This window comes from Oryctolagus cuniculus, chromosome 1 (assembly GCF_964237555.1).
Source record: "Oryctolagus cuniculus chromosome 1, mOryCun1.1, whole genome shotgun sequence".
NCBI classification, from domain to species: Eukaryota; Metazoa; Chordata; class Mammalia; order Lagomorpha; family Leporidae; genus Oryctolagus; species Oryctolagus cuniculus.
In genome coordinates this window covers 102,491,220-102,513,859 of record NC_091432.1, presented here as the reverse complement: position 1 = coordinate 102,513,859, position 22,640 = coordinate 102,491,220, and the positions used below count along the sequence as shown (strand labels likewise).

The 22,640-nt window shown below is 38.0% G+C and overlaps 1 protein-coding gene and 1 long non-coding RNA gene across 12 annotated transcripts in view; both read left to right on the top strand.

Annotated features, from left to right (window-relative positions):
• ARHGAP20 (Rho GTPase activating protein 20) overlaps window positions 1-22,640 on the top strand; it is a 133,806-nt gene that overhangs the window by 34,475 nt on the left and 76,691 nt on the right. The window lies entirely within an intron of this gene.
• Window positions 10,291-19,194, top strand: LOC127491771 (uncharacterized). The gene is made up of 2 exons (XR_007920677.2): window positions 10,291-11,150; window positions 17,837-19,194. It is a non-coding gene; the product is annotated as an uncharacterized lncRNA (long non-coding RNA).

Below are 22,640 nucleotides of genomic sequence, written 5' to 3'. Positions count from 1 at the left end.
TCAATGTGCGCAAAACAATCAGCGTGATACACCACCTTAACAGACTGCAGAAGAAAAACCATAAGATTATCTCAATAGATGCAGAGAAAGCATTTGAAAAAATACAACACCCGTTCATGATGAAAACTCTAAGCAAACTGGGTATGGAAGGAACATTCCTCAATACAATCAAAGCAATTTATGAAAAACCCATGGCCAATATCCTATTGAATGGGGAAAAGTTGGAAGCATTTCCACTGAGATCTGGTACCAGACAGAGATGCCCAATATCACCACTGCTATTCAATATAGTTCTGGAAGTTTTAGCCAGAACTATTAGGCAAGAAAAATAAATTAAAGGGATACAGATTGGGAAGGAAGAACTTGAACTATCCCTCTTTGCAGATGATATGATTTTTTATTTAGGGGATCCAAAGAACTTTACTAAGAGCCTATTGGAACTCATAGAAGAGTTTGGCAAAGTAGCAGGGTATAAAATCAATGCACAAAAATCAACAGCCTTTGTATACACAGGAATTGCCACAGCTGAGGAAGAACTTCTAAGATCAATCCCATTCACAATAGCTACAAAAACAATCAAATAACTTGGAATAAACTTAACCAAGGACGTTAAAGATCTCTACGATGAAAATTACAAAACCTTAAAGAAAGAAATAGAATAGGATACCAAAAAATGGAAAAATCTTCCATGGATTCTTCCATGGATTGGAAGAATCAACATCATCAAAATGTCCATTCTTCCAAAAGCAATTTATAGATTCAATGCAATATCAATCAAGATACGAAAGGCATTCTTCTCAGATCTGGAAAAAGTGATGCTGAAATTCATATGGAGGCACAAGAGACCTCAAATAGCTAAAGCAATCTTGTACAACAAAAACAAAGCCAGAGGCATCACAATACCAGATTTCAGGACATACTACAGGGCAGTTGTAATCAAAACAGCATGGTACTGGTACAGAAACAGATGGATAGACCAATGGAACAGAATAGAAACACCAGAAATCAATTCAAACATCTACAGCCAACTTATATTTGATCAAGGATCCAAAACCAATCCCTGGAGTAAGGACAGTCTATTCAATAAATGGTGCTGGGAAAACTGGATTTCCACGTGCAGAACCATGAAGCAAGACCCCTACCTTTCACCTTATACAAAAATTCACTCAACATGGATTAAAGACTTAAATCTATGACCTGACACCATCAAATTATTAGAGAGCATTGGAGAAAACCTGCAAGATATAGGTACCGGCAAAGACTTCTTGGAAAATACCCCAGAAGCACAGGCAGTCAAAACCAAAATTAACATTTGGGATTGCATCAAATTGAGAAGTTTCTGTACTTCAAAAGAAACAGTCAGGAGAGTGAAGAGGCAGCAGACAGAATGGGAAAAAATATTTGCAAACTACACAACAGATAAAGGGTTGATCACCAGAATCTACAAAGAAATCAGGAAACTCCACAACATCAAAACAAACAACCCACTTAAGAGATGGTCTGAGGACCTCAATAGACATTTTTCAAAAGAGGAAGTCCAAAGGGCCAACAGACACATGAAAAAATGTTTAAGATCACTAGCCATCAGGGAAATGCAAATCAAAACCACAATGAGCTTTCACCTCACCCTGGTTAGAATGGCTCACATTCAGAAATCTACCAACAATAGATGCTGGAGAGGATGTGGGGAAAAGGGGACACTAACCCACTGTTGGTGGGAATGCAAACTGGTTAAGCCACTATGGAAGTCAGTCTGGAGATTCCTCAGAAACCTGAAGATAACCCTACCATACAACCCAGCCTTCCCACTCCTTGGAATTTACCCAAAGGAAATGAAATTGGCAAACAAACAAGCTGTCTGCACATTAAAGTTTATTGCAGCTCAATTCACAATAGCTAAGACCTGGAATCAACCCAAATGCCCATCAACAGTAGACTGGATAAAGAAATTATGGGACATGTACTCTATAGAATACTATACAGCAGTCAAAAACAATTAAATCTCGTCATTTGCAACAAGATGGAGAAATCTGGAATACATTATGCTGAGTGAATTAAGCCAGTCCCAAAGGGACAAATATCATATGTTCTCCCTGATCGGGGACAACTAACTGAGCACCAAAGGGGACACCTGTTGAAGTGAAATGGACACTATGAGAAACAGTGACTTGATCAGCGCTTGTCCTGACTGTTGATGTACAATGTAATTCTTTATCCTTTTTAGTATTTTTTTGTTTTGTTCTAGTACTATTGGTTGAATTCTGTAATTAACACGCAGTTATTCTTAGGTGTTTAAATTTTAACTGAAAAGTGATCCCTGTGAAATATAAGAGTGGGATTAAGAGAGGGAGGAGATGTACAATTTGGGACATGCTCAATCGGACTTACCCCAAATGGTGGAGTTAGAAATGTGCCAGGGGATTCCAATACAATCCCATCAAGGTGGCATGTACCAATGCCATCTCACTAGTCCAAGTGATCAATTTCAGTTCACAATTGATCACACTGATAGGTCTAAGAGTCAAAGGGATCACATAAACAAGACTAGCGTCTGCTAATACTGATAGAATCAAAAAGAGAGAGAACAATCCATCATGGAAAGTGGGATACACAGCAGACTCATAGAATGGCAGATGTCCTAAATAGCACTGTGGCCTCACAATCAGCCCTTAAGGCATTTGGATCTGGCTGAAGAGCCCATGAGAGTATTTTAGGCACTCTGGAAAAAAAAAAAAAAAAAAGACCACCCAAGTAAAGATCTCTGCGATTGAGATCCCAATGGAAAGAATGGGGCCATCAAAGAAGAGGGTACCTTTCTCTGAAGGGAGGAGAGAACTTCCACTTTGACTATGACCCTGTCAGAATAAGATCGAAGTCGGCGAACTCAAAAGGCTTCCATAGCCTTGGCAACTCATGACTAGAGCCTAGGGAGATTACTGACGCCATAAACAAGAGTGTCAAATTGTTAAGTCAACAACAGGAGTCACTGTGTACTTACTTCTCATGTGGGATCTGTCCTTGATGTGTTGTCCAATGTGAAGTAATGCTATAACTAGTACTGAAACAGTATTTTACACTTTGTGTTTCTGTGTGGGTGCAAACTGATGAAATCTTTACTTAATATATACTGAATCAATCTTCTGTATATAAAGATAATTGAAAATGAATCTTGGCCGGCGCCGCCGCTCACTAGGCCAATCCTCCGCCTTGCTGCGCTGGCACACCGGGTTCTAGTCCCAGTCGGGGTGCCATATTCTGTCCTGGTTTCCCCTCTTCCAGGCCAGCTCTCTGCTGTGGCCAGGGAGTGCAGTGGAGGATTGGCTGAGTACTTGGGCCCTGCACCCCATGGGAAACCAGGATAAGTACCTGGCTCCTGCCATCGGATCAGCGCGGTGCACCGGCCACAGCGGCCATTGGAGGGTGAACCAATGGCAAAGGAAGACCTTTCTCTCTGTCTCTCTCTCTCACTGTCCACTCTGCCTGTCAATAAAATAAAAAAAATTAAACAATGAATCTTGATGTGAATGGAATGGGAGAGGAGTGGGAGATGGGAGGGGTGTGAGTGGGAGGGAAATTATGGGGCGGGGAAAAGCCATTGTAATCCATAAACTGTACTTTGGAAATTTATATTTTCCAAATATACTAAATATTCTAAATTTGGAAATTAAATTTTCCAAATTTACTAAATAAAAAAAATTGTAACAAACAGGACTGAAAAGCCATACCAGGAGATATCAGTTTTGGAATAACTAGGCTGTTTACTGTACATTGATCCAGTGTTCACATTTACAGTGTCATATGTATTACAAATCATTGTAATTGGTTCCCTGACACATAGATCTTAGTGTAATGAAAAGACAGAGAATTGACTCTGTTCCCTTGCTTAGCACTGTCTGACCCTGGTAGTACAACGTAACCTTTCCATAACTGGGACTTTTTCATTTCTGCCAGCTATAGAGGGGAGAACACAGTTAACTAAATTCTTCATATACTTTATCCAGCAGCTCTCAACTATGCAGTTTCATGTTTCTTTATTCTGATAGTAACTTAGTCACAAAGATAATGGAAAATGGTATGAATGGTCTTAGCAAGAGCCTGTTATTGGTAACTATCAAAATGTCTCAGAGTATATCTGTCACACTGCTGAGGGATATATAAAAATCCTTTTTCAGTGAAAAGATCAAACTTTTACTTCTGTGGCATCATTGGCCTATTTGTTGTCATAACGTCAGCCTCCACCATGTCCTGCAACCTCTTGGTATTCACATCCTTGTCTAAAATCTTAATGTGCTATCAGAATTGAACTGTGTAACTGATGGGTCTTGGCAAAAGTGATTACATATCACTTCTGAGATTAGATCGTAAAACTTGAAAGATAATGACTTATTTTAAGGTGCTGTGTTTTGGGGGTTATGTGTTATGCAGCAATAGACAACCAGTGAATGCAGGCATTTTCAAGTTGTGGAATGAGCTTTCTAGTCTATCTCATCTATTTTTATAGCTGGAGGATGGAAAGATGGAAATAGATATTTTTTGTTTATCACTGAAAATCCCGATACCTCATTTCGTGTCATTATTTGGGAAAGGGGGCCAGATAATAATCTTTTATCAAAGAGTTTTCTTAATGTGTAGTTCATACTTTATAATTTACTTATTTAAAGTGTAGAGTCAGGATCAAGCGTTTGACCTAACAATTGGGATTCCTGTTGGGACTCCTGAATTCCATGTTGGAGTGCCTGGGTGTTAAGTGCCAGCTCTGGCTCCCAATTCCAGCTGCCAGCCAGTGTACCCTGGCACTTGGGTAACAAGAACACAGACAGACAGTGTAAAGTCTGAATTACATTCCTGGCTCTGGCTTCAGCCCCACTCCTGCCCTGGCCATTGTAAGCATTTGGGAAGTGAACCAGAGAATGGAAACTCTATGCATATCTATGTATGTCTTTGTGACTGGCTTCTTTCAGTTGGCATAATGTTTTCTTTTCTTTTCTTTTCTTTTTTTTTTTTTTTTTTTTTTTGATTTATTTTATTTACTTGGAAGACAGAGTTACAGAGAGAGGTAGAAACAGAGAGGTCCTCCATCCGCTGGTTCACTCCCCAGATGGCCACAAGGGCCAGAGCTGTGCCAATCCAAAGCCAGGAGCCAGGAGCTTCTTCCAGGTCTTCCCACGTGGGTGCAGGGCCCCAAGGACCCGGGCTATCCTCTACTGCTATCCCAGGTCATAGCAGAGAGCTGGATGGGAAGGTGAGCAGCCAGGACTAGAACCAGCACCCATATGGGATGCCGGCGCTTCAGGCCAGAGCTTTAACTCGCTGTGCCACAGCGCTGGTGCCTGCATAATGTTTTCAAAGTCCATCCATGTTGTAGCATCTATGGATACTTCATTATTTTTTATTGCCAAAGAATATTTCATTGTTAAGTAACTGACTTTTTGAGGGACTTGCAAACTATTTTTTGAGACAACTACAACGTTTCTATATTCCTACTTGCGGTATATGAGGATTCCAATTTCTCCACATCCTTAATGAGATGTATTATTGTCTTTTTGATGATAGCCGTTTTATTGGGTATGAACAGGTTTCTTATCATGGTTTTAATTTGCGTTTCCCTATTGATATTGAACATCTTTTCATATGGTTAACCATTTGTATGCCTTTGGGGAATGGAACAATTTCTATTTTAAACATAAAGCATCTCTAATTAGGTTGAATGTTCATTAAGAGTGTTAAGAATTATTTTTATATTGTCGAATTATGCTCTTGTTTATTAATTTCATTGTCTATATCTATGAGGTACAATGTGCTAATTTGATTCATTCATTCAGTGTGTGATGATTAAATCACATTTTGGTGCCAATTATCCAAGCCTTCTGCTAGCTTCCATTACTGTCACCCTTCCCAGACTCTAGTAATTACTGTTCTGCATTCACATCAACCTTTTTCTTTTAGCTTCTACATATAAGAGAGAACTTGTGGTATTTGTCTGTCTGAATCTGATGTTCCCTTAAACTGATTTCCTCCAGTTCCACCCATTTTGCTGCAAATAAGAGGACAGCACTTTTTTTGTGGCTGAATAATATCTCTGTGTGTGTTTGTGTGTATATGTGTGTGTTTAATCACATTTTGTTAATTTATTGTTCTGAAAGGAATCTGGATTGATTGTATTCCTTTGCTATTGTGAATAGTGCAGTTGATACAGAAGTACACATGTCTCTTTGATATACTGCTTTCATTTCCGGTCAATAAATATCTAGAAGTGAAATAACTGGATCATAGAGTATATTTGTTTTTAGTTTTTAGAGAAATTTTCATGCTGTTATCCATTATGAAAGTAATGATTTGCATTTCCACCAACAATGTATAAGGGTTTGTTTTCTTCCATATCCTTACTAGCATTTGTTATTTTTCTTTTTTTGGTTATTTAATTTTTTATTATTTAGAGTTTTTGTTTTGTTTTTTGAATATTTTCTAAATAGTAATGCTTTCTCAGATAATTTTTTTTTTGATAGGCAAAGTTAGAGAGACAGACAGAAAGGTCTTCCTTCCATTGGTTCACCCCCAAAATGGCTGCTACAGCTGGCGCGCTGTGCCGGTCAGGAGCCAGGTGCTTCCTCCTGGTCTCCCATGTGGGTGCAGGGCCCAAGAACTTGGGCCATCCTCCACTGCCTTCTTGGACCACAGCAGAGAGCTGGACTGGAAGAGGAGCAACCGGGACAGAACCGGTGTCCTAACTGGAACTAGAACCCGGAGCGCCGGCTCTGTAGGTGGAGGAATAGCCTAGTGAGGCATGGTGCTGGCCTTCTCAGATAATTTTCAAAATTTTTTTCTCCTATTTTATAGGTTTGTTGTCACACATTTGATTGTTCCTTTGCAGTATAGAAACATCTTAGCTTTATACAACCCTATGTATTCTTTTTATTATTTGTGTGTATGTGCTTTCGGAATCTTACCCCAAAATTATTATTATTATTTTTTTTGACAGGCAGAGTGGACAGTGAGAGAGAGAGACAGAGAGAAAGCTCTTCCTTTTGCCGTTGGTTCACCCTCCAATGGCCGCCCCGGCCTGCGCACCGCACTGATCCGATGGCAGGAGCCAGGTACTTATCCTGGTCTCCCATGGGGTGCAGGGCCCAAGTACTCGGGCCATCCTCCACTGCACTCCCTGGCCACAGCAGAGAGCTGGCCTGGAAGAGGGGCAACCAGGACAGAATCCGGCGCCCCGACCGGGACTAGAGCCCGGTGTGCCGGCACCGCAAGGCGGAGGTTTAGCCTAGTGAGCTGCAGCGCCGGCTCTTTCCTAGGTTCTTAAAGTGTAAAACTTGGATTATTGACTTGTAGAATTTTTGTAATTTTTAACACAGGATTTTTTTAAAACATGGCTTTAGTAGCATGCCACAAATTTGATACGTTGTGTTTTCATTTTCATTCAGTTCAAAATATTTTCTAATTTTCCTGTGTCATCTTATAATTGTTTTATATTATTTAATTTCTAAATGTTTGACCACTTTCCTGATTTACTTTTGTTATTCTTAATTTAGTTCTCTTTTAATTGGAAAACACATCAAATTACCTACTGAGATTTTGGATGCAGTTGTGCTGAATCTGTAGACAGTTATGGTAGAATTAACATCATAATAACTGAAATTTATCTGAACAAAACAAATTTCTCCCTTATTTAAATCTACTTATTTCTCAGCAGTGTTTTGTAATATTCAGTGTATTGTATTTTGCATCTTTCAGTATATTTATGCCTAGGAATTTTATATTTTAGTGTTGTTTTAGTGAGTATATTTTATTTTTCAAATGCTTATTACTTGTATGTGGAAACACAGTTGTAAAAAAAAAAAAAATTTAAAGGGGCAGCATTGCATTGTAGCAGGTAAGGCTGTGATGCCAGCATCCCATATGGGTGCCAGGTCATGTCCTGGCTGCTCCACTTCCTATCCAGCCTGGGAAAAGCAGCAGAATATGGCTCGGGTGTTTGGGCTGTTACCATCCATATGGGAGACCTGAATGAAGCTCCTGGCTACTGGTTTCAGCCTGGCTCTGCCCAGGCTGTTATGACCATCCAGATGTGAAACAGCAGATGGAAGATCGATTTTCTCTGTCTCATTCTCTCTAACTCTGTCAAATATGTGTGAGGCAGGGAGACAGTGCATGTGATAGATAGGGAGGGAAGGCGTCCTCCCATCTACTGATTTACTACTTAAATGCCAGCAATAGCTTTGTCTAGGAACCAAACTGTATCCAAATCTCCCACATGAGTGGCAGGAACCCAATGAGTTGAGCTGTAACTGCTGCCTCTCAGGGTCTGCATTAGCAGGAAGCTAAAATCAGGAGTGGAGCCAGGTACTAAACTAGGCATCTCAGCCACTAGGCCAAATACTCACCCCTATTAATTCATTTTTGTATATTTGTCTTATGTCCTACAACCTTGATAAACTTACTTCTTAGTTTAGTTTGAAATTTTTTTTATCATTCTTTTTTACTTCTCTATATAGACTACTACATCTTCTGTGAATGAGGATGATTGTGTTTCCTCTCTCTAATCTAGATGGCATTTATTTATTCTCTCTTTTTTGCCTGATTTCTCTGGCCAAAATTTGCAGTACAATGTTAAAAGAATTAGTGATAGCAGATACCTTTGTTGTATTACTGATATTTAGAAGAAGGTAAGCTCCCTTCTTAAAATAGACTGATGGCTCCTTCTCATGAGTAGTGAATTTATCCATTGCTTTAAAAAAAAAAAGATTTATTTATGTATTTATTTGAAAGGCAGACTTACAGAGAGAGTTGGGGAGAGAGAGAGAGAGCGAGAGTACGCTAGCATGCTTCCATCTGCTGGATCACTCCCCAAATAGCTGTAATGGCTGGAGCTGGGGCAGTCTAAAGCCAAGAGCCCAGAGCTTCTTCTGGATCTCCCATGTGAGTGGCAGGGATCCTAGGACTTGGGTCATCTTCTGCGGCTTTCGCAGGCACATTACCAGGGAGCTGGATCAGAAGTGGAGCAGCCTGGACTTAAACCCATGTCCGTTTGGGATGCCCATGTCGCAGGCAGTGGCTTTACCTGCTGAGCCACAATACCGGCCCTGTCCGTTGCTTTTTTACCATCACTAATGAGATGATCATATGATTTTTTTCTTTTTTAATGTAAACTATGTGAGTCACATTGATTTTTTAAATGTTAAAGCACTTGTACATTTTTTCCAATAAACCTCACATGATTGTGATGTAATACCCTTTTCGTATATTGCTGAATCCAACTTGCTTCTGAAGGCTATTTCAGAATTTTTATCTCTGTATTCATGAGAGAGTGTCATGTAATTTCCTGTTCTTATAGTGTCTCTGGCTAGCCTCTGTGGATAATTAGGGAAACAGAAGTATACTTTTAACATTTCATGAAAAATATAATTAAAAAGTTTATTTTGGAACAAAAAGTTGGAATGCTTTCATCTTTTTTTTCATATATACTTTTCCATGAAATTTTTGAAGATTTTTGTCTCTCCCTTTAAGTTTTCTGGAAGAATTTATGAGGACTAGGTATTATTTATTTCTTAATTGTTATGTAAAATTCACCTGTGAAGCTATTTGGGCCTGAAGTTTGAATTGGTTGGTTTGTTTTGTGGGGAGGTTTTAGCTACATGTTGAATTTCTCTAATATGACTACTCAGGTTATTGATTTCTTTTTAATAAGTTTTGGTAGATTATATAATTAGAATTGTTTGTTTCATCTTAAAATTTATAGCTGCATAGTTCTTCATAATATTCCCTTACCCTTTTAACATCTGTTGAATCTGTGCTATTTATAAAAATGAGTGTTGAGTTATTATATTGACCCAGTTTTCAGTGTAATTTTCATGTGTTGATGATGAGAGTGTCACTGAATTTTTCTAAAACTTGACTCCACCTAGATAATACTTCCACATCAGAATTATAAAGTTAAATTAGACTGTATTTGCACATTAAACTCAGTGGCTTTAAAGGGCCTTTTTCATTCAACTTTTGAGTATGAATTCCTTGTCCTCCTGCTGTTCTTTTTTTCCCCTGCTGTGTTTTTATTACCCTGTGTTTTCAAGAGACACATAAGTTCTTCATTTATTATATAAAAATGAGTGTGTGGGTATGTTTGTGCACCTGGATATTGAAATGGACTAATTCCTCTTGGACTCAGTAGTTGTCTGTTTTTTATTAAGAGGAAAATAAGATGAAGACAGGAAAAGAAGATGAAGGAATCAGTTGCAATTCTTATTTCTTACTTCCAGTAAACATTGAACAGATGGGATACCTTTTAAGTGGAACTACTGGTTTAACAATGGTCCTCTGATATGTTTGTTTTGGAATTGTAGAAACTTCTGAACTGAGTATCAAAAACCTGTAGGATAGAAACATAGGAATTTTTCATTAGATTGGAATTTTTTTCTAATGATAAGTAGAGATAGCTCTAATTTGTGGCAGGGGTATATTGAGTTGTTTTCTAGCATTTTAGTTAGGAAAACTTTTAAATATAAGGGAATGTTCATAGAATAGTAGAGTGAACACTCATAGCCACTATGTATGTTTTACCTTTGATTACTGACATTTGCCCTATTTGCTTCAACTCTATTCATCTAGGTCACTGTGTTTTTACTGAACTATTTAAAGTATATACATAGTTCTTACTCTAACATACTTCAGCATACTCCAAAAAAAATGACATGCTCCTTTATAATATAACCTTTATCAAAACTGAGAAAATTAACATGATTTTCTTAGTATCTAATAGCTGTTTATGTGCAAATTGTCCTAATAGTTTTTATATTTCATAGTTGTCAATTTTTCAGCCAGGGTTTATATCAAGATTCATATTAGATATGGTTGTTATGTCTCTTTATCCTTTTGTAAATGCAAATAGACCCTGGAACTTTTTTAACAAAACTCTGTTTCACTAACTTTCAAAGAGTCTTATCAGGCAGATCCAACATAGCTGAATAGCGGATAGCCACAGTAACTTCAGCTGCTCCAGGATACAAAAAGAACAAAGGAAGGACCATGTTTCCAGGGGTCTGACTGACAGAAATTTGTGGTGAAGAAGTAAACAAACAATGAAGCCTGGCCACAGCCAGCCAGGACGTGTAGCCAGGGACTAGCTGTGAGCACCATCTTACCATATCAAGGTAGGAAGATTTTGCCACGTGCCCCAGCACTCACAGTTTTAGGTGAGCGGTAATTCCAGTCAACCCCTGACTTACCTCAGCCTAGGGGAGCTGACTGGAGTCTGAGCAACTGCCAGGCTTGGATCAGAGAAACAGCATTGTTTACCTCCCCTCGGCGTCCCCTGCAGAGCATCATACTTGGCAACAAAAAGCCTAACAGCATGCCTCTGTCTCATTCCTACCAGAAGCAGAGTAAGGGCAATTAATGGGGTAAAAGACATCCTCTGCACCCTGCAACTATGGGAGTTTATGGACTTTAGCCCAAGCCTATGCTTATATACTTTTTGTGAGCCAGGGAGTTCACCTTAACTTCTGGGCACTAACACCAGAAGCAACCCATAAAAACATCTGCTCCCACCTTGAGAGATCAGGATAATAATCCCACGATACCCTATAACACCAGAACTTAACAGTTCCAAATTTCTCAGTGCCATGGAGAGCTACCTGGTAGACATAGGGAAGAACCTACCTGCATTCCACCTCTCTGAACTCATACCCTCCAGTATGAACATAGTAAAATCTGTATACCTTATAGTCACTTGTAGGACTGGAGCAGGGTTCAGTTCACATCCCCTAGTCCATGTTAGTGTTATAAGCCATAGTACCAGTTGGACTCCTAGCAGGACCTGTGGAAGAGTCTGTCCATATCACACAGTCCTAGAGCCACAGTAGGTTGTTCCACAATCCTGGGAAAAGGGAACAGACTCCTTTGTCTACCTTAGCACCAAGAAAGCCCTGGCTATCACAATCACCAGGGAGACTGACACCAGACTCTGTTAACCAAAGATACACACTCATGGAAACCCATATTTATCTCAAAGCCACACTTCTACCCCGATGAACTTCAGCAGACTAGTCCACTGTGTCACAGACACAACTGATGCTAAGTGAGATACCAGAGATCGCTCAGAGACGATTCTCCAGAGCTCACCTAGAACCAAGCCGAAGTAACAAGCCAAGTGATACCCATCATTCCAGCTAAACCATAAACTCTTTTCCAATAAAACCTACTCCATAAAGAAGAAGGGATGATTACACTAGATGTATAGACATCACTTAGGGACACAGGCGACATGAAGAAGCAAGGTAGCATGACATCTCCAAAATAACACAGTTATTCTCCAGAATCAGAATCTGAACTGAAGGAAATCTATGACATAACAGATACAGAATTCAAAATAATGATTATAAGGAAATGGAATGAGATGTAAGAGAATACATATAGATTAAAATAAATGAGGAAATCAGTGGCATGGATGAAAATATTATTAAAGAGATAGAACTCATTAAGAACCAGTTCGAAACTTTGGAGATGAAATCTTCAATCAGTGAAATAAAAAATAAGATTGAGAGCTTTAACAGCAGAATAGACCAAGTGGAAGAAAGAATTTCTGACTTTGAGATAAGACTTTTGAAATAACTCAGATAAAAATAAAGAGAAAAAAATTTTAAAAATGAAGAAAGTATACATGAAATGTGGGATACCATTAAGCAACCCAGTCTTAGTATAATAGGTATTCCTGGAGGAGAAGAAAAGTAAAAAGGCATTGAACCTGTGAAATAAAATAATAACTCAAAATTTTGTTGGTCTTGAACGAACCATGGACATCCAGATACAGGAAGCTCAAAAAAATCTCTGGGAAACTCAACCAGAAAAAGATATTCTCCAAGGCATATTGTACTCAAATTGTCAAAAGCTAAGGACAAGAAAAGAATCCTAAAGACAGTCAGTGTCAAGTTATATATAAAGCAAAACCAATTAGATAACATCAGACTTCTCAGCGGAAATCCTATGGGACAGATGAGAGTGGGATGATATATTCAAGGTCTTGGGGAAAAAAAACTTTGAACCAAGAATATTCTATCAAGAAAAGCTATCCTTTAAAAGTGAAGAAGAAATAAGGTATTTTCCAGATAAGCAAAGACTGAGAAAATTCACCACCAAAACAGAAGTCTGATAAAAAATTCTGATGGGCATCATCCATTAGAGGTAAAAGTCATGAAAAAATATGACACCACCAAATTCACTAAAAGCATAGGTAGAACCAGTATCCAATCAGCAAAATGAGAAATTTTAGTTCTTATCTATCTGTACTAGCCTTGAATGTAAATGGCTTCATTCTTCATCCAAAAGACTTAAGTTGGCTGAATGGATAAAAAACCAAGACTCTACTGTATTCTGCATACATGAAACTCACTTTACAAAGATATACAGAGACTGGAAGTGGAGGGCTTGAAAAAGGTACACCAAGCAAATGGAAACTAAAAAGGAATAGGAATAGATAACCTGATACCAGATAAAATAGACTTTAAATCAAAAACTTTAAAAGGAAATAAAGAACTCATATTTTGATAAAAGGTTCAACTCAGCAAGAAGACAGAACAGTCATATATATATACCCAAGACCATCCAGATATATATAGCAAATACTATTAGACCTAAATGGAGAGAGAGATTCCAATACAGTAATAGTGTGTGATTTCAACATACCACTCTCATGAATGAACAGATCATCTGGATGGAAAATCAATAGTTATGTTGGAATTGAAACATACTATCAAGCAAATGCACCTAACAGACATTCACAGGACAGTTCACCCATCAGCTATAGAGTACACATTCTTCTCATCAACACATGGAACATTTTCTGGTGTAGACCACATGTTAGTCCACAAATCAAGTCTCAGCAAATTTAAAAAGATTGAAATCATACCATACATCTTCTCAGACTATAAAGGAATAAAACTAGAAGCCAACAAGAACAACAATAAAGCACTCCTAAATACTTGCTGAATATTTGCTACTAAATGATCAGTGGGTCATTGAAGAAATTAAAAAGGAAATAAAAAACTTTTGAAGTAAATGAAAATGAAAACACAGAACATCAAAACCTGTGGGATGCAGCAAAAGCAGTATTAACAGAGAAGTTTGTAGCATTAAGTGCTTACATTAAAAAAAAATTTCCTCAAAAATGAAATGACACATCTCGAAGACAGAAAAACAGGAACAAGCCAAACCCCAAATCAGCAGGAGGCAAGAGATAATAAGGATCAGAGCAGAAATGAATGAAATCAAAACTAAAAAAAAAAAAAAAATACAAAACATCAACAAAAAAGTTGGATTTTTGAGAAGACAAGCAAAATAGATAAAACTCTAGCCAGACTAACAGGAAAAAGGCAAAAACTCAAATACAATTAGAGTTGAGAAAAGAGACATTATAACTGAAACCACTGAAATACAAAGGATCATAAGAAACTACTATGAAGAACTATATGTTAATAAACCAGAAAACCTTGAAGAAATGGATTAACTCTTGGATAAATAAAACCTATTTGGATTAACTCGAGACGATATAGACTACCTAAACAGACCCATACCAAGCAATGACATTGAAACAGTAATCAAGTTTTTGATGCAGGAAAAGTCTAGGGCCTGATGGCTTTACTACTGAATTCTAGAAAATATTCAAAGAGAAAGTAACTCTGTTTCCCTTCAAACTATTCCAAAATAGTGAACAGGATGGAACTCTGCCAAACACTTTTTATGAGGCCAGCATTACTTTGATACCAGAACTGAACAAGGACACAGCCCAAAAACTACAGACCTACATCCTTAAAGAAAATAGATGCAAAGATTCTCAACAAAACACTAGCCAATCTAATCCAAAAGCATATCAGAAAGATCACACATCAAGACCAAGTGGGATTTACCTCAGAAATGCAAAGGTGGTTCAATCAATAAATGTTATAAATCACATCAGTAGAATGAAGAACAAAAACCATATGGTCAACTCAGTAGATGCAAAAAAGCACTTGATAAGCTTCAACACCCCTTCTTGATAAAAAACTTTATACAAATTAGGTGTAGAAGGAACACACCTCCAAATTATAAAGGCTGTATATCACAGACTAACAGCCAATGTCATAAATGGGGAGAAGCTGAAAGCATTTCCCATCAGATCTGGAACAAGACTTTCGCCACTCTTATTCAATATAGTACTGGAAGCTTTAGCAAAAGTAATTAGGGAGGAGAAAGAAATAAAGGGAATCAAAATTGGAAAAGAGGAAGTCATGTTTGCAGATGACATGATATTATACATGGAAAAACTTAAATACTCCACCAAAATGCATTTACAACTGATGAACCAATTCAGTAAAGTTGCAGGTTACAAAATAAACATATAGAAAACATTAGCTTTTTTGTATGCTAATGATAAACTTACAGAAAGAAATCAAGGAAGAAATCTCATTAATAAATGCCACATAAAAAATCAAATATTTAGGAATAAATTCAACCAAAGAAGTGAATATCTCCACAATGAATATTATCAAACATTGATGAAAGAAATCATCAAAGACACAGGAAAAAATGGAAAGATAGTCTTTGCTCATGGGATGAAGAATCAATATCATTAAAATGTATATACCACCTAAAGCAATCTACAGGTTCAGTGCAATCGCTATCAAAATACCAGTGATGTTCTTGACAGAATTAGAAAAAATGATCCTAAAATTCATATGGAACCACAAGAGCAAGAAAAGTCAAGCTGGAGGCATCACAATACCTGACTTCAAAATGTACTACAAAGCTACAGTAATTAAACCAGCATGGTATTGGCATGAAAAACAATGCATAGAACAGAATAGAGAGCCCAGAAATTAATCCGCATACATTTGGCCAACTGATTTTTATTTTGAAAAAATGCTCAGACCATATAGTAAAGAATAATCTCTTCAACAAATTGTGCAGGCAAAATTATATAAAATTAGAGGGGCTGGTTCTCTGGTGCAGCAAGTAAAGCTGCTGCCCATGTCACTGCATCCTGTACGGGCACTGGTTCTAGTCCCAGCCGCTCCACTTCTGATCCAGCTCCCTGCTAATGCACCTGGGAAAGCAGTGAGGGATGGTCCCACCCCTTGGCTCCTGCATCGACATGGGAGACCCAGAAGAAGCTCCTATTTCTGTTCACCCCAGTTCCAGCCATTGCAGCCATTTGGAGAACCCCCTGCAGATAAAGGGTGTCTCTCTAGCTTCCTTCCTCCCTCCATCAGTGTGTGTTTATGTGTGGGTGTAACCTTCCTTTCAAATAAATAAATCTTAAAAAAAGAATGAAATTAGATCCATAACTATGTACAAAGATCAACTCATGAAGGAGTTTTAAGACATAAACTTAAGACCTGAGACTATGAAGTTGCTGGAAGATAATGCAGTGAACACATTTAAGATACTGGTGTAGAGGACAGTCTCTTGGGCAAGACCCCCAAAGCACAGGCAAAACCAAACTAAACAGATCGGACTGTATCGAACTTAGAAGCCTCTGCACAGCAAAGGAGACAATCAGTAGAGTGAAGAGACACCCAACAGAATGGGAAAAAATATTTGTAAGCTACATACCTGACATAGGATTAATATAAAAATATAAACAACTTAAACTCAGCCAAAAAAAATTCCATTAAAGAAATGGGCAAAGGACCTCAATGGACAGTTCCTAGAAGAAATGCAAATAGCCAACAAATATATGAAAAAATGCTCAGCTCAACATCACTAGCCACAATGACATATAACCTCATCCCGTCACAGTGGCTAAAGTCCAAAACACAGAGAAACAAATGCTGGTGAAGGTGTGGAGAAAGAGGAATACTTAACACGCTGTTGATAGGAATGTAAATTAATGCAGCCACTGTGGAAAACAGTATAGAGATTTCTTAAAAAACTAGAAATAGACTTGCCATAAAATCCATCAATTCCACTACTGGATACATACCCAAAGGACATGAACATGTACCACCATGTTTACAGCACACTGTTTACAGTAGCCAAGATATGGAATCAACTAAGGTGTCCATCACCAGATGAATGGATAAAGAAATTGTGGTGTATATATACACAATGGAGTATTATTCATGTATAAGAAAGAATGAAATTCTGTCAGTTGTGTCAAAATGGTTGTAACTGGAGGACATCACATTGAGGGAAATAAGCCTGACACAGACAAATGCCACATGTTCTCCCTTACATGTGGGAGCTAAACTTTTAAAAAAAAATTGGAATGGAAAAGAAGGGATGGGAGAAGGGCTTGTGTGTATCAGTATTGCTGCAAATATATTTTTTATACACCTTTGTTATACCTTTGTCAAACCATTGGTTAAGAAAGTTTAAAGAAGTTATACTACTATAGTTTTAATGATTTGTGATTACTTTAAAACTTGCCTATATGGATGAAATGATCATTTTTCCATTCAATTACTGTTTATAGCTGTTGTCTATTCTCTCACTAAACTAGATCTTACTGCTTTTTACTGGTTAAACTTCTTAGCTGATGAAGCATTACGCCTTTTACTCTAATGCAAATTTAAAAGCTGTTATCTCAAAACTTTGAAAAAAGAGAGGGAAGAAGAGTGAGGGAGGGTAGGAGGGAAAGGGGAAGGGAGAAAGGGATTATCATTACATTCTTAGAATTGTATCTACAAACTGTATTGAATCTGTTAAAAACTAATTAAATATTAAAATAAAAAATACTAAGAGACTGGTCTTAAAAACCTGGATTTGGCTATAGAATAGCTAACATATTAGTTATCCATTTGTGCATAACAAATTATTCTAAACCTGACAGCTTAAAACATTGATTGTTTCTATAATTTCTGAGGAGACATCTAGAAGGTGTCAGCTGACACTGTAGTTGACTGAAGGTTTGACGGAGGCAGAAGGAGCTGCCAGGAAGGCTTTACTCAGGGGGCTGTTGGAAAGAGGATTCATCTTTATCACGGGGGTCTTCCTGTCAAGTTGTTAACAACATAGCAGCCCACAGTAAGTAATCCGAGAGAAATAGCCACAAAGGTGCCTCACACCTCACCAAAGACAAAAGCTCGAGCCTCTATCATAACCTCACCTGGGAAGTGACATACTGTCACCTCTAGCATAGTCTTTTGGTCACTAGAACAAACACTGGTATGATATTGGTAAGGAATACATAAGCACCTGAGTACCACCAGGCAGATACCATTGGCACATTGACTACCGCAAACCACATTCTAGGTTTGTGTAGTGTTTCCTTGTATGGTTATTTAACTTGTTTTATTTCGTTCACATTTTTTATAAACTAGAAACTTTGTCTACAACCTCGATGTTATTAATATCTCGAAGAATGCTGTAAAGATGACATACTCTAATTCACTTTAGGAGTAACATATCAGGTTGTCCCACTTAACTAAGATGACCTGATACCTTTGTTTTAAAAATATTTCCTTTTTCTCTTTACAATTAAGTATACTCTGTGAACTGATACTTTGACAGCTGCCAAATATCCTGTTATTTGGGCAAGAATTTGATTTTTATGTGATCTTTACTCTCTGCAGCTAACTTTTCTTTTTTGTGCATTTGCTGTGTCCCTAAGAGTTTTAAACACATGTCTTCTTTTTTAACTCCAATAGTTTATGAGATACATATGCTTAATTGTCTCCATTAAAATTGAGAAAAAAATAGATTCAGGAACTTTAAAGGTTAAGATATACAACTTAGTGACAGAATCAGAACTTTTAAAAAAGATTTATGTATTTATTTGTAAAGCAGAGTTGGAGAGAGAGAGATGGAGATCCTCATCTTCCATCTGCTTGTTCACTCCCGAGATGGCTGCGATGGCTGAGGCTGAGCCAAACTAAAGCCAGGAGCCTGTGACTCCATCTGGGTCTCCCATATGGGTGGCAGGGGTCCGCTCGGGCCATCTTCCACTGCCTTCCCAAGCAATTTAAGCAGGGAGCTGGGTCAGAAGTAGAGAGGCTGGGAATCAAACCAGTGATCATCTACAATGTTGGTGTCCCAGGTGGCAGCTTATCTTGCTGCACAACAATGCTAACCCCAGAACCTGGATTTGAAGTCATGTTTGACTGCTAAACCTATGCTATTAACTATACTGCCTATAGAAAGAAGGGGAAACTTCTGTGAGGAACTTTCCACATAGCATAAAAGGAAAGTCTCTTGCAAATATAGGTAGGAACCCAGGAATACAAAGAATAAGCTATTGAAGCTGATATCTGTGATTTGGTTACATGACATAACAGGCAAAATTCACTAGGTTACAAACAGAATCATATCTAAAATACTATAGGCAGATAAGATACTGTATTACTTTAAAACTTTCAATAAGTTATTATCCTATTCTTTGAGATATCATTCCTTGGCAAGAAAAAAAATTGTCTAGTCTATAGATGCAATTTTATTATAAAATTACATAAGCAAAGGGTTTTCAAAAATTTGGTTGAAAATGTATAATAAAACTGCATAGATTTAAAAATGTACCTTTTAATTGTTTTTCCATGAACATTTTAAAACACCTTCATGTGATGCATAATTGTTATAATTATTACCTAAAGTTAATATTAAGTAAATATTTAAATTATTCTAGGTAGAATTTTTTATTGGTGAGGATTGTGGAATGGTGGAATGAGTAAAAAAAAAAAAATGTGCTTCAGTGGGAAAGGAAAAAGAATCAGTTAAACTTTGTATGATTAGATCGCTCAAGCAATACTGAGAATACTTGTATTTTCTATAATGATGAAAGTATTATGTGACCAGAACTCACTATACTGAACATGCAACTTTAAAGGGTAGTTAGGAATTCCACTAGAACTTAAGATTCCTTTATTGTGTCTCTTCATTTCAGATGCAGATATCCCTCTCTTCATACTAAAGCAATTGTATAGATTTTTTTTTCCACCAGCCTTTTTATTTTATGAATGAGAAGTCTTAGAGAGATTGTGTGTCTAAGGTTACATGGCAAGGGAGATTCAAGTTAATAGTTAATTTCTGAGCAATAGTAGGGCAATTCCCGTACCTCTTTGGGATTATTAAGTGTCTGGAGATCTGCTGCCCGTTCTGGTAGTACGAGCCAAAAGCAAACAATAAACAACAGCAACCTGAATCTTGGGTGTGACAGGCATGGACCAAACTTTCATTCTGTGTTCAGGAAAAGAAGTCATTGCTGAATGAGAAATCTTGTTTCACTGTATTTGTATTGTGTGAATTTAACTCCTTCCTATAAATAAGAATGATTTTTCAGCCTATGCCTTTTTTATCTGCTTTCTCTCCCACATAGAGGCAGTGGAACAGATTAAATTAGTAATTCCTTGCACTTGCCAGGCCTAAATTGTTACTTACTGTTTCCCAGTAGGAGGGTCTTTCTTGAGAACTACTTTTAAATATATATTCTAGGTTTTGTGGCAATAAGGAGAAAGAAACTATATAATAGCTTAAAGAAGTATAGGGTTGATCTTAAGAAAACATTTTTTTCCTAAAGCAAGTGACCCTTGAGGCTTCTTCGGATTTCTAGAAAAACCCCAAATGACCAGTGATACAAAGGATATGTGGTGCTGCTGCTCTGTGATGGGGAACCATTGCTACCAGTGTAACAGCTATTGTGTATAGAGCACAGGTGTGTTCCAGATGTGCTTAGCTAAGTGCCTTACTTGTATTATCTTATTTAATCCACACAATAACTCTGAGAGATAGACATTAATATTTCCAGTTGAAAGAATGGTTAAATGTAATTTAAAGGGCTTACCCAAATATCCAAAATAACAGTAGTCTTGATGTGGCAGAGAAACTTTCTAAATTAGATCTGACTCCTAAATGTGTGCTCTTAATTCCCATCTTTCCTCAAATTTTAGATCTAAATATTCTGAAGATTTACTTCCCTCTCTTTGTCTTGAATGTACTTTCCCTCTGCTACTCAGATAATACTAAAAGTTCAGTTCTGCTTATGCCTTCTGATGCTTTTCTTGACCAGATATTTCTGTCTTCCCTCTCCAAGCTCCTTACTCTTCATATTGACTCAGCATCATTATTTTCACTTAAGCTATGTTAAATCTCCCTTACCACACATGTATCATAATCATTTCTTTAAAAGTTTGTCTATCTGAATGGCTAGTGACTACCTCATAGCCAGCTTTGGTTTTCTTATTCTCTTTTCCTCACAGCCTATATTTATATTTCCCTTCTATGATATTTTCAGAAGCTTAGAAATTTAAAGCTGAAATAGACTTAACAACAAAAATAAATGATATAGCTCACCAACTTAAAGGACCAGGGTTGAAAAAATATTAGATGTATGATAAGTGCTTCTTTCCTTAATAAAATTAAGTCTCAGTCCTATCCTAACAATGAGCAAAGGCCAAATAATCTTCAAAATTTTAGCATTTCTTGAATCAGTTATACAAAACAACCAAGTTAACTAAATTTCACAGAGTCATAAGCCCCTCTGAAGACATGACACATAAACGGTTTTGCCTTTGGAAGAGCATGGAAAGAAGAGATGGTCTTCATTATAGCAGGTAAAAAAATAATTGAAAGTTTAATGCATTTCTTGAAAGCACTAGATGTGGGCTAAAGTATCAATTGAAAGTAACTGGGATCCCCAGAACACAAGTTTACGTTCCTGTATAGACTTCTTTTCCATGGGCCTCCACTGGTTTTCTCACAGATGGGGGAAAAATGTTGGGGATGGTCCAAGAGATGGAAGAGAGCCCACCTTAGTAACTAGGCTTGCAAAAGTGCAATGACTGCCTCTGGGAAACAGGCATGAAATCATTGGTTTCTTCAGACTTTTTTTTTACACTAAGCAAAGCCTTGAACTACAAAGGTAGGAACAACAGACCCTCTCATCTGCAGGGTCCATGCAAAGTTCCATTACTTCCTGAGAAGAAGAAGAAGCCTGCCTGATGGAGAGGGAACTGATGCTGTCACCCGCAGGACTCAAGCATCCAGTTACCCATTGCTTTTGGGAAGGAGTAGAAGTAAAGGCCCAGGCCAGCGCTGTGGCATAGCAGGTAAAGCCACCGCCTGCAGTGCCAGCATCCATATGGGTGCTGGTTCGAGTCCTGGCTGCTCCACTTCCAGTCCAGCTCTCTGCTATGGCCTGGGAAATCAGTGGAAGATGGCCCGAGTCCTTGGCCCCCTGCACCTGCATGGGAGACCCGAAGAAGATCCTGGCTCCTGGCTTCGGATCAGCCCAGTTCTGGCAGTTGCAGCCATTTGGGGGGTGAACCAGCTGATGGAAGACATCTCTCTTTCTCTCTCTCTCTCTCTGTCTGTCTCTGTCTCTGCCTCTCTGTAACTCTTTCAAGTAAAATAAATAAATCTTTAAAAAAAAAAAAAAAAAAAAGGAAAGGCCTGACTGTCTATAAGCTTCCCCAGGACTCTGGCCACTACAAAGGGAAAGCTGAAAAATGTTCTTCTCAAGAGCTGCCAGGGATTTAAGGCAGAGTTTGGCAGTCATGGGGTTGAGGATGGACAGAAATATAAGATCCTGCCTCAGAAGCCCAGGGGCATAGCCTGTGTCCAAAAGTGAGATAGACTAGAAAAACGGAGGATCTCAGATATCTCCACAAGAAGCCTAACAAATTGCAGTCTACTGCTGGGGAAGAGCAAGAATGGGTGAGATACCTCCCCCAGTAGTG